Here is a 13998-nt window from a genome sequence, read left to right as displayed (position 1 = left end):
GCTAAGTAAACTCTTTTAGTAAACCTATTAGCAATGCTAGAGTGATGTTTTACTGTGGACTACTTGGAAAAATTTGCAGTCTGTTTTGCAGTTCCAGTTTGTGACCCCAGCCTACAAATATTTGTTGAAATATTATGGGCTCTATCCTTCTTAGGTCATAAAAATATCATATCTAGGGCAACATGGGTAGAATAAACAGGTTTGTCCATTGGCTGCAACTCCCTGGACATTGTAAGTTCTCGAGAGGAAAAAGCATTCGGAGAGGACTGTGTAAGACTTCCTTAGCCTTTTCCTTTCCATACGGAGTTTTTGTGCCCTGCTATGAGAACATTATCTCTTGAACAATAGTAGTCAGTTCAGTAATAGCACATCATGCATCTTTGTTCTGAAAAAAACAATACAATACCTATCTGTTTCAAAAGCAGCTTTAGGAAATGGGTGTTTGTAAAAGCAATCTTGCTCTGCAGAGTTGCATTCAGCCTCAGTGCAGGATTCCTAATGCTCTTCTGTGCTGTATATTCCTATATAGTGCTCCGAGAGCGCCCTTTACCTTGACAAGAGTCCAGTGCTGTTCTGATGCACGCACATGTAAAAGGTCTGTGAAGTCCTTTGCAAATAACTTCATGACTTACAAAATTCTGTTATTGTATACCTAGAATATGAATAATTATTTGTCAGATATTGTCAGATATGATTGATTATGTACTCTTGTTGGACATAAGAGCTTTCTGCTCATTTGTGATAGAAATATGCACCTTTCTTTTAAAAACACACGTGCCAGATGACATATGTTGTTCTTAGAGAGTGACCAAAGCTCATAACCATGTTTACAGGGTGACAAGGTACTTTTTCATGTACATCTGTGGGTAAGGAAGTGGTGCAGTGAGGGAATGTGGAGTGGAATGAGCAAGGGAACCATGCCACTCAGTGACACGAAACCTAAAATTTATTTGCTAAGTGGGATGGGTTGAGTGGTTAGATAGCAATTTCTATCCTTTCTGTTGTGAGGTTTCTATTCTATTATACTGACACACTTTACCGTCACAGCAGTCAAGGCCCCTGTCCCTCTGGGCTGGGTTAAATGGGCTTCATACACACAGGGCAACAGGACACACCTTCTGAGGGTTCAGCATACCTCAGTGCTAGCTGGTGGTCTGACCTCTACATCATGCTTCCACCTCAAGCTCATATTTCTGCATGGTCTAGGGCGTCCATTTATGGAGATGGGTAATTCCATCTTCTTTTGAAATACTTAGGAAATATTTTGTTGGAAAATTTGGAACTGGCATAATTTGAGATTAACATTGCCTCTGGATCCTGAAGCTAGCTTTAGACACAGTAATAGCAGGGATGTTCTTTTACAATCCTTTTCCACTACTTAAAAAAAATTAGGGCTGGTCAGGTAATATATTCTGGTTTTCAGATTTTATTTTTTTTTTTTTTACATTATATCTAACCTGCGAGATAAGCATTCTAAGTAAAGTCTTCCCATCAAATCCCTTGAGAAGTTGTGTTTTTTCACTCTTAGCCTGAGTTTCTCTTTCATGGAAGATGAAATTCTTGTGAACAATCACATGTGTTAAAGGAGTGAGAACTAGAAGACAGTTACTGGTATGATACACAAAAAATGCATTAAGGTTTGGATATAAACCTGCAGGAAGGAGGTGACTCATCCTTTAGTCACCTTGTTTTGAACTTATGCCAGGATTCCATATTGCAAAGTATAGCACACAAGTTCAGCTAATGTCTGGAGACACTCAGGGGGAGTAGCAACTTTTAATTCTGGATTTCCTGTCTTTGGTGGATTTTAGTCTGACCACTTATGTTATTTTAGTGGAGACATTTCTATCTAATTTCCTTTGTTTCTTTTCAAACCATTGAGAAAAAAAACCAAAAAGGGTGATATTAATAATGTATTATGCCTGAGACTTCTTCAAACGTGATCAATGTTAATGGGATCATTGAGACTCCTCTCTAGAGATCAAAATTACTCTTTAGAGCTGCTACAGATCATGTTTGCCCTGAATGCTAAGTATGAAGCATAGTACACTATGGTTCGCTTGTGTTACCGGTGTCAATGGTGCTTTAACAGCCAGATCACTGACGTTAGAGGCTATCCATTCTAACTTAAAACTTTTTTTCTATTAAATAAAAATTAAAAAAAAAAGCTCCGCTTTTTTCTTTAAAACAAATATTCTCTTACGTAGTAGACACCTGTGGAATATTTAACTTGCTTTGAAAGGAAAAAATTGAAAAGTTCAAAATAATTCTACTTGTAGATTTTGCAATATTATGCACTGTTAATTAACATATCTTCAAAAATGTCAGAAAATGGTATACCAGCCATACAAGGTGTGATGTAGTTCTGATATAGCTCAACAAGCCACACTATATCATAACTTTTTCAAGACAGAGATTTGTCTCTCTAGAATAGCTACAATACTATTAGATTTTAAGAATTCACAGTGGAAGTTGACTGGAACAACAAAAGATGTTTTGAACATTCAGTTTAAAACCTGAAGATCAAAACAAATGCCTTTTCCATGGTTTTGGTGCAATGTCTGTGTGTCTCTTCCTTGGCATTGTTAAAGAGGTTTTCAGTCTCGTTACCTTCATTTTTCAAATTGGGAAGTATAACGTGAGTAACTGTACATGTAATAATCAGTTTTGAATTAAGAATGAAGTAGAAATATCATTTAATCATCCAAGATGTCTTTCCTAGGAATAGCCATCAATTATACTTAGGTAGTTCATATATCACTTGGCCGATGAAATTTGCCCTGGTTTGTGGAGGATTGCCTTTAAGTATGCCCGAGTCTAGCCTGAGATGTCAGGGCATTTGTAATGGTGTTCAAAAACCAACTTGTAAAGAATGTGAGAGGGAGAAGGTCAAAGTGCCCACGTCACAGGGGTAAAGAACTTGGAAATATACTCTGCCAGTCTGCAAAATAGGCCACTGTGTTGTGATTTGCTGAATTTTGAGAAGCATTTCCTTCTGGTGACAGAAATCTGCAAGGAGAAGCCTTCAGAAAGGCTCCCTGCAGGTTTTAGTAAGCCCCAAAGCATGTGCCTGGGGCGTGTGTCTATAGCAGCACTGCGAAGGACTGGAAGAAAGCAGTGGTACAACCCTCATACATATCCACCAGATCAATGGTTTCCTCCTGTTTACCATCCACAGTGTATGTAAAATATTTTTATGGCCAAATGTCTTCGTGATATAGAAAAGCCCCAAAAGTTTATATTCATCTTTCAGTGTTGCAGTAGTTTAGAGGTTTTTGAAGCTGAGTCTTATTTCATGCCCGTCTCTTTTAATGAGGGCAATTTTTTTCAGGGCTGGTCTAGCTTAGAAGCTGAGACAGCGCAGCTGAGCAGCACGGAGCAGTTTCCATTTGAAATGAGGCTGTTGACAAAACTTTAAGGGAATTGAAATGAAGTCTGAAATATCCTTCCTGCCTTCACCAGGATGTTTGGAAGCCCTAGGGTGCTACAGACTGTGAAAGATTAGTAATTAGAGGCTCACCTTCTGTATACTAATGAAAGGCTCAGAACTAAAGCTTTTAACATTGAAGGGATCGCTACATCCTGCATTTTTTGCTTTGAGGTTTTTAGAAAAACTAACTGTGTCAGAGGGCATATCTAGCAAGTTATACTGAGAAAGTGACAGTATTGTTTAAGCACTTAGTCAGGGTTTAAATGTGTGCTGTGCAAATCACTTCCAATGTACTTCATACCTAGTCGGCAGCAGTACAGCTCTGCCAGTCAGTACTGGGCAGCTTCCTGTGATCCTGCCAGTCACATAGGGATGATGGGCTGGGGGTTCCTGTCCGTGGCTATTACTGTCTTTTCTGTCTATAAATATGTCCCATCTATTTGGAGAGGACTGAACGACATTTCTTGAAACACAAACTGGTACGGTCCCTCTCTGTTCCCATGAAATGACTGGATAGCCTTTCTTCACTGAATTTTTGGCTTTTTCTGCAGGATTTGATAACAGTCAAAGAAAGTCTCATACAGCCCCTGTCTCTCACATGTATCAATGTTTTGAATTTGAAAAAAATGCTCTTCTGTTTTGCTTTTGCTGTTTTCATAGAGAGAAAAAATAGACCAGTCAGTTAAAAAGAATTCGACCAGGTGTCAGGCAACTTCATCTGTTTATAAACTTTACATATTTGTTATGGACTATTATGGAATTTCTAGCCTTATTTCATTTTGACTTACAATATACTGAAATATAATATTTCCCCTCTAAAAAAAAGACTAGATATGTGCAGTATGCAATCTACCCCTAATATCAGAAGGATTTTTCCTCATCAAATGCAGGTATTAAAAGATGTCAGAGAATAAATTGATAACTCAGCACAATATTCTAGATTCTGTTCTCAAATATTTATACATTCATTTCAACAGCTACAGTTTCTGAAATGCAGGTTAAAATAAAATTACCACGAAAGTTACTAGTTTGATTGGAACATATGTTACTCCTTCTACAGGAGAATGTCATGGTCTCAGATGTTATGGTGTCTTTTCTCTTCGGATTTCCCACCAATGCAAGAAATTGAATTTGTTATAAAGGCCCTAAGTTTGCTGCCCTGTAGAAAAGCATTTCTCGTGGACAGCTGCATTCTAGTACATTCTTGTATACCTGTGTGGAGACTGAATCCAGCTAAATATGGGAAGAGGGACTACATATTTTCCTTTAAGAACCAGTGTTGGGACCTCATCTTTCATTTTTTACTAGCCACAATAAATGGTTGGGCATATGATTGTAAATATATTTTTTTTTCTAACTAAAGAGGTGAAACAACTTGCTTCTTCCTAATAGTAAGCAAAATTGAAAATCCTACATCTTTTTGTTCTGCTGCTGGGTGCAGTAGAGGGGCATGCCACCCCCGACTTGGGATAAATTACCTGACTTCACTGTATCCCAGATTTAACAGCTGCTTGAAAGATACATCAAACAATTCACACTATGCATGGGAAGAGCAGCAATTCATCTAAAGGTGGCAAATCTGAGATGTAACAGGTATTAAAAAGGAAAGGCTAAGTGCAGAACCACATTTTTATTCTACTGCCTTTCAACACAGGTCATGAGAAGCAGTCCATTCATTCCCTCAGTACATCACCAAGTTAAATATATGCACTAACACTTTCAAAGCCGCTCTTTCTCCCTTTTTATTTTATGTCAATCAGCAGTCATTGAGATAGTCTAAATCTTTCCAAAAACAAGTGTTCGTCTAAATTAAAGTGCACTGCCTATTGTCTAATGTGAGAGTCTCTTGTGGTTTGGATAATGTCATGAACAGCAAGCCGTATTTCTAGAGTAGCTGGCTTCCCTAGCCTCTTTCTCTGCAGCACTAACTTCAGAAAGTAGAGGTCCAAATCTTTTTGCATTTGTATTAATTAAAAAAATTTAAAAAAAAAGGGGGGGGGAAGTGGTGGTGGAATATGACTGTGAAAGTTAATGGAGTTAATTACATTCATATCAGTTAGATGCAGAGGAATGAAAAAGACAATTTGTGTAAGCAGAGAATTAGCTCTGGTATTTTCTGAGTAACATCAGCAGTTTGAAGATAAAGGGCCAGATAGTCTATACTACTGAACTCTCAATTTTCAGAAAAAGCCTACAAAATGTGGCAGGCTGGTGAGTACTGCAAAGATCCAGGAAAAGCCTAAAATTTAAGCAAGCTGTAGGGTGTCTACCAGTGTCAAGGGAGGAAAGGTCTTTAGTAATCTTAGTAATGCGGTCACCTTACCGAGGACTCCTAAGTATTTCCTTAAGGCTCAAGCATGAAACGTTCTTGTCTTCCCCTTCTTACAATCACAATCTATTGGTTTTAGCAATTCAAGGCTTGGGAGAAGAACAATCAAATTTTGAAAAGTCGTTTCTCCTGGATCAAAGCCAGGAAATTCTAAAAACTACCTTGGAAATGGCTTTCTTCCCTGTGAGATTTCAAGGTTGCTTCAGTAGGGTTAAAGGAGCATTTCCCTTGTGTCCAGGACTGACGGAACCGTCTTAGCCCTGGCTTTAGCCTTTTAGCCTTTGCTTGAAATGAGACCTGTAGATCAAAATTTAAGAAGAGAATAATTACTATCACTGAAGGCAATCATATGAGAGTTGTAATAGAATTTCCCTAACACTATAAATTATATCAGATATTATTACCTCAGAACACAGTCCATGAAGAACTTTTCACGAAGAATCAAAATTAATTTATAAAATCTGTAATTAAAATGTTGAGGATTAAATCAGTGCTTGAGGTCCTCTATGATTGCATTATACTTCTCTTACATTTTTGCATAATATTCAAATTACTCTTTTCTTTCTTTAAATATGGCTGTTGAAAAGAGAGAAGAAAATCTAATAGATTAATTCTTCTTTCTGTCTTTCGTGATATTTTCTTCTTGATATTCCTGTAAAATTAAGGGCCTTGGTAATTGTCTTCCCTCTATTTGAAAAGTTTAAAGAGTGATTGTAAAGGGGAGAATCAGTAAGCTGCAAATAAGCAAAATAATATCAGTTTATATTTCTACTCTTTAGTATTTTAAAAGATCTATTTTTCTATAGAGAGTCTTCTAGTTAGAAACCTGACTGGAAGGACGGGCAGCAAGAGGTAGGAAGTGGATTGCTGCTTTCTGGATGATTGCTAGCTTTGGGCATATTGCTCTACCTCTCTTGTCCTTCAGTTTTAATGTTGTAATGAATCCATTTTTGATGAAAGCATACTTCAGCAGCCTTCTGTAATTGTGTGCTCCCAGGATTAGCTTATGATAGCTTATGATATGCTAATTAAATAAAAATAGTATATCTCATGTCAAAATGAATGGGCTGCATACACCCTTAAGACACTTCAAAGGAGTAACTTCGTACAGACCCCCAAACTGGATGTTCTGCTGTCCTCATTGTTAAGTAATATCATGATAGCCCCTTTGCTAATTGTAGGTGATACAAACCCTCCTCACTCCCTGAGCTTGAATTAAACTGAATCTAAACTGGTTTTGAGCTGAATAACTTTCTGAATTTTCAGTTCCCAGATCATTAATCAGGATATACAATACTGAGAATTTATGGTTAGGGAACGTTAGTAACTTTAGGGGTACCGCTCCATACTATCCGCACAGTATCCGATGGCCAAACACGGAAAAGATACTTGGAAACTATTCTACCTGGGTGCTTAACACCTTTCGAGCACGTCAGTGACTTTGATTCCAGGGCTTTGTGATCAGCACCTTTGAGAACAGTGCACAATGCCTTCTATTTCTGATGTAAAAAGTGTTAGAATGGGAGTAAATTGCTCTTGCTGGTTTTGCATGTGGTTCATTATTTCTGTGCTTTCCTCCCTTTTATTTCTCATTGCAGCCAAAACCTTTCCAAAGGGAAAGGAGTGGTGAGTGGCATCTTGTGGCTCTCAGCTTTACCACCTGAATGACTCAAGCATTAGGAATGTTAGTGCCCTAACAGTTGGCAGTCTCCCACCTCAAAGGCTGAGCAATTCAGTACAATAGGCTGAGCAGCCTCAGCTACCATTGTGTCTGGGATTTTGCCTGAACTGTTAAATCTAGGACTTTCAGTTGGCACTTCGTGCTGCTTCTGCCTCTGGGCCAGTTGTGCGCATGAGTAATTTGTATAAACCACACTTTACAAGCTTGAAATGAGTTGTGGCCCTGCAAGATCAGAACAGATGAGCGCAGCTCAGTCTAGATGTTGTTGTCAACTATTTTTAAAAATATCCAGTGCATACAAGCAAGTAAAATAGGACAGAAGAAATCATGATAAATAAAATGATTTTGTATTGCTGCTCCAGTTTATGTGAAATTTTAATTTTACGTAAAATAGAATACAGTGGAGTTGTCTTAATGAACTTTATAAATGGGTTGTCAGCAGTAAATTTCCATAATTCAGCAAAACACTTTACTAAGTACAGACTATTTTTGACAATGCCATTCAGACAGAACTATAGTACTTTCATCTTACTTTTAGAGTGTAGATATTTTTAATTCATCATAAGTATTAATGGCTGTAGGCTTTTCAGAGGCAGAAGGACAATGCTGGGAAGATGGTCTTTGCAAAAGCCTGAGTCCCCTACCTACTGCAGCATGGTTTCGGTGCCAAATAATTTAGAGGAAGTGAGAATACATCCTGGGTGATACAAATATGTCATGTAGGATCTAATACAGTTCTGAATTGAAATATTTCTAATATATTTTATTTGAGAATTTGGGAAATCTACTTTTGTGTTAACAGGTTCACAAAGTTAGATTGCTGCCGTGAGTCTGTGCTCTTTTCATCATCTTTTACATTATCTCGTTTCCTGTTTTACAGTGGATTTTAGCCTAACTTTGGCAAAGAATATAGCCATTTGCTTATCTTTAAAAGAATGATTACATTCTGAACAAGAACTGGTCAAAAATGCTGAGTTAGAAATGCAAAGGTTGTGCTTTGTGTTTGTTTTGTTTTCATTTTTTGTATGAAATGTTTTCCACATAATTGTTTTCATAAACGAAGCAGCAAACCTAAATGTTGTTTTTAATATAACTAAGCCATCATCTAGCCTCCATGTAAACTGTAAGATGAATTGTCTTGAAAATGCTATATTCTCCATCCAGTGCATCTAAAGGAGTACTTATGTTTAAATTTTCTTTCGTCCTCTTAGTATGAATTCATGTCATTACCAAATGGTAAACAAAAACAGATGTCAGGCTCACTTTAGAAAAAGTGGTGAGCTTGCAGTTAGATATTGAAGTAAACGACTTCTGAGAGCAGCGTTTTGATGTATTTCTGTCCACCTCTTTCAAATGAATATTTTTATGTTGGAAATGCCTTTAGTGCCCTTAACTGTTCGTAGAAGAAAGTAGCCAGAAGGGGGGGGAAAAATGGTGGAAATATAAAAGCCATTAGGATGAAGAACTTTGAGCATGTCTGGTTTGTTAAGGGTATTTGTTTATTAAGAAGTGAAGAGAAAAGAACATCTGGCCATTAAAATAAGATGAACAGGCTATGGAATAAATTTATATAAATAAGCCTAGCTTAAAAAAAAGAATGGTTGTGTGCTTTGCTACTAAATAGATTTTGTGGCAGTACTGCAAACTTGCCAAGACATTAAGTAAATGAAAGCCAACAATCAAGTCTTTAAGTACATACCTTAGTGTCATAAGACTATTACAGGCTTACAGAGGATGAAAGCTTATAAAAGTACTGACCTTCATCTATACTCTGAAAGACATTCAGATGAGTTAAAATAAGGCTTTTTACAATATCAGAAAACAATACTTCAGAATAAAAGAATTGTGTGAATGCAAGTATTGTAGCAAAAGTTGATAATATAGGCTTTCGTTATTCATGAAATCATAATAGATGGCATTTTGTAGGCTTCTACCGGGAAGTATGAGGCATTCTCAGATACAAAAAGCATTCATAAGAGCACAGTCAATGGAACAGAGTTCATATTTGCAACGGAAATAGTGTTTTTCCCATTAATATAGATGCAGAGTGTTTACCAGTTTAACACTATTTAACAAGAGAGTCCCATTTTCCTGGAAAACTCTTCTCAGGTGCTAACTGAACAGAACTGTCAGTATTGAGTTCATGTCTACCTGAACTGCCTGGTTTGTTCCCTCTCCCCTTCTCCTGGTTAGCTACACCTCATGTTTATTAGTGTATTGCTGAGTTCCTCTTGGAATGAGATGACTACTTTCCTCAGATGCAAATCTCGGATGAATTTTGGAGAATAGTTTATCTGAGCCTGATTTGGCTGCCGCTGTCCTGCAGGATCCTTCAATGCTAGTCCAGCAAGCTTTGCACCTGCAAAGCCCTCCTCTGTCATGAGGCTATCCTCTCAGCTTCATATGATAAAATGCCATTGGGGCAGATTATGATGCAGTCCTCACTTTAAACAGAAAAAAACACCGCATCGCAAAAAATAGTAATGTATCTTAGAGGCCTAGGGGTGATGCAGCGCACAAGGAATACTAGGCCAATGCTATGCAGTGTGGATATGACCAATCTATACAAAATACGCTGTAGGAGACTACCCTTGGGTGATTTCAGACATTCTACATCTGATATCCCAGGTATCCCTCCATAACATAAATATACATAGCCCGAAGCACGGAAATTTAGCAGCAGCATCTTGGCCCTTAACATAACCATGGTAGCTGCTGAGAAAAAAAGACACAAATACTTTGTTATCTGATGGGGTTATGTCCTCTAAGGATGCAGAGGGAACTTCTCAGCAGTGGCAAGGTGTATCTCTTTGTAATGAATGAAGCAAGTTACGCTTCCAGTGATGGCTCTGCAGAGATTTGGGTATCTAATGTGCTTGGCAGCCTTAATGACTCAACCTCTCAACGGCATTGCGCTTCCTGCACACATACTTTTCTATTGGACTAAGGAAATACTGTTATATGAAAAACAGCAAGGTATTCCAAACAATCACAGTTTGAAGAAAATAACATTTTTTTTTTCATTAAAGAAATATTTGCCTTAAGGCAACTGAAACAGTGGTGAAACCCTCAAACTGAATGCTTATCACCTAAAATCACTGTTGATTTTATGGGTTTGGTAAATGACTAAAAACTAAAGAGAAAAACCTGCAATAATCCAAAGCTAGCAAATATTGAAATTAACATCTCTTTGATGCTATGGTAGAGTACACAAAAAAGTGTGTACTGCAATTTTCTTATTAATTGAGACCAATGAAGGGTACTTTTTATTATGTCAAACTGTTTAAATAGTAAAATCAATAAACATGTATTTTAGTGCAAGGTCTGAATCCTGTTCATCTTACCCCACTGGGTCTACTACTATGTGTCGGGCGAGTAAGCGGCAGCTGACTAAAATTCTTGAGAAACTGAGCAGTTGAGTGGAATTAGAAGTAAAGTATGTTAATTCATAGCACACTAATAACATTCAGGTTTCTTGTTCTACTGTGTTCCATAATGCAAATTTATCTATCAAAGAGAGGAATGCAGTGCAATTAAAAAGTGATTAAGAAAGCAAACAAAAACTTCTGCTATCAAATTACATCACCATCCCACCAAACATTTAAATTACTCTTCAGAGGCTCCTCTCAGCTGAAGCCATTCTCAAATTCTAAGTATATGTGCTAAGAATAGAGAACTGAAAATCAGTGGGTTGTTTCAAACTATCAAGTGTTGTCTCAATATATAATTCAGTCTTTGTGAATTAAGTGCATCTCCTGTTATATTGAATTTTGTAGCAAATTTTTCTATACAGTGCCATTTGCTGAAAAGTCTAGAAGATCATTAAAGTTACAGTCATTCTAGTGATTCTTCATATTATCTGTTGCTGTTCAAGCCTCTTTTCTCCTTCATGTCTTCTCTGCAGTTAGCTGAGTTGCAAACCCAAGTTCATTCCAGCAATTGCTTTTTCAGGTTTTAATATTACTCAGAACACACATGAGATAAGAAAAATAAAAACTAAAACCAAACTTTGAACACTGATTGGATAGTTTCTTTATTATTTTCACAGGTAGAGGTGAAGTGATGGTTAGAAATTACACGCTGTCCTACTTTTAGTAAGGTAGTGATTTGGGGATTGTCTGCAACTGGTTGGTAATATTGCCTGTTGCTGCTATAGACTGTGACAAAGTGAGATCAGTTAATTGGTGGTCGCATCCAGATGTATTGAAGAAAAACTGGTTGCTCCTATTTCTAATATTAAGAAGATTGTGCAAATGTTAATACAGGATGGGAGCAAAACATTTTCCTGTTTACTCATGGAAAAGGACTAGCAAAATGCTGGTTTAAAATGCTTCTTGAACATTGTTCTGTAACTGTTAACACAAAAGTCTTGATCATCTCTTCTAAAGATTCATTTTTCTCTTTTTGTTCAGACCTTACCATCTTTTTTAAGTGTCAATAAAACCATATAAAAGAATGGAGGTTATTGAGTTAAAAGAAACAAATTTACAAAAGAATTATGCCGCTAGAATATACTTGAGAGATTGAAGCTTTAAATTCATTCCAAAGAATTTGAAGAATCAGGGCTAACAATAACAGAAACCCAGAAAGGACAAAAAGGGGTAAATTTGAAAAAGTAGAAGTATGTAATGATAAAAAACTACTTGTGGTGAGATTTCAATTACGCATAGAGAGCAAAATTAATCTGATCAAAGTGGATTGGTTTTATATGAAAGAAAAAAATCCCCTCCACTTTGGTCTAAATCTCATGACTGAATGTGTATTTCAATGCTAAAGTACTATGGGAAGTATCATGAGTAAAATAGGCACAAACAGAAGGAAATTGCTGTGCTAGAAATTCCTCCTCCCCACACCCACAACCTTCAGTCCTTCCTGGAACAATAACAGCTGTCCTGTCTGCAGTCAGTTGTCCACAGGAGAAAAACTTTGGGTTTGCTATTGAGAATATTTTAGTTCTTTTCATGGTAAAAACTTAAACATGTCCACATAGATTAATCCAGCAATTAAAGACCAAAATGAAAAAAAATAAAAATATTTGCAAGCTTGAGCTTGAAAGGGCAGTTTAGAAATGGAGCATTTAACATTCTGATGGAGAATTTATATTATTCTCATGTCATTTAAAGAAAATGCAACAGTATAAAGCAAATCAGTACAGAAGGCAAGAGAGAGTAAATGAAATCCTAAGGATAAGGAGAAAAAAACCCTACTAGGTGAATTTAAGAAACTAAAATATGCAATAAGATTTAAGGCACTTTTAAGTCAGGGTTGTGTTTTGGTTTTGGGTTTTCCCCCCTATGTGACACCCGAGTGGTTATTTTTTCGTTAGAACTTTGAAGGAATAAAGGCTGCAGTTATTATTTTAGGTATTTTATGTAGCTTTTTGCTACTTTTGCTATCTATCATCTAACAATTTAAGTCTTAATCTTTCGTATGAACACATGAATAACATTAAAACAAATATTAATAGCCCTCATGCACCTGTAAACCTTTGTGTCTGCGTGGCCTTTCCTATCTAAATATCGGCTGTGCTTGCACCCACTCTCACAGTAGTACTGAACTCCTTAAAATGGTTAGTGCAATCATGAGCACAACATCCCTGTGAGGCAGGGAAATGCTATCACTGTTGTTCAGCAACTACAAAAAGGCTGAGCAATAGGGTAAGAGTAAACCTGAAAGAGAATTGCCAGACTGTTTTAACTGTGATAGCCTGGTCTCACCAGGTTGCATCTGATTTCTGAACATGATTTACCTCGTGCGCTTTTGTTCTTTGCTGATATATACGTGAAGGAGAGCTAAAGGACTGATCTGCACTTTGAGGGGGCAAAAGTTTCACCATAACAACATTGTTGCCCAGAATATTATCCTACATTGAGGAAAGAACAAGATAACGTGTCTTTTGGGCAGAAACTAAGACAGACAGTAGCTCTTGGGAGATGTTCTTTCTTGGTAAACCAGAACTTCGTTGCCTTTGAGGAAAAAGCAGTATCTGGTGTTCATAGACATATTTTATTAAATGCCTCTCAGAATCTTTAGCCAAGTGCTGTCATGACTGATTTGAGGCTTCCACGTGGTGTGCCTTTTTGATCCTTTTACCTTTTACTGTTTTCCTACTCTTTTTACCTTCTTGCTGCTTCGTTACAACCCTGCTATTGCTAATACAGAATTGATGTGGCTCTCTGAAGTGCTGAGCGCTCGCAGATCCGCTTGCAGTGAATGGCACGCTTAAATGGGGGGAATAGGTCCAGGTGAAATCAGACACTGAATACTGGTCACACATTACTGTAAAATTTAAGCTTGCATTTCAAAGATCTTGTAAGACTTTGATTAAGTTATTTAATTCATTCAATGCAGAAATCAGAGTACCGGAAATCATGAACTGGTTTAATTAATGTGGGGCAGCTTGATCTAAAAGCCCTATGACAAGAGCACGGGGAAACGAAAGTTTCTCCTGAGCATTTGGGTTTACAGTTCATTTTCTTAGGAGCGATAGTTTAAAGATTACCATTTCCAACAAAAGAACTTGTTTATGGTATAACATTAATGATGAAACTCAAAGGT

Source organism: Charadrius vociferus, unplaced genomic scaffold (assembly GCF_000708025.1).
Source record: "Charadrius vociferus isolate BGI_N301 unplaced genomic scaffold, ASM70802v2 scaffold472, whole genome shotgun sequence".
Taxonomy (NCBI): Eukaryota; Metazoa; Chordata; class Aves; order Charadriiformes; family Charadriidae; genus Charadrius; species Charadrius vociferus.
This window is presented reverse-complemented; position numbering follows the sequence as displayed.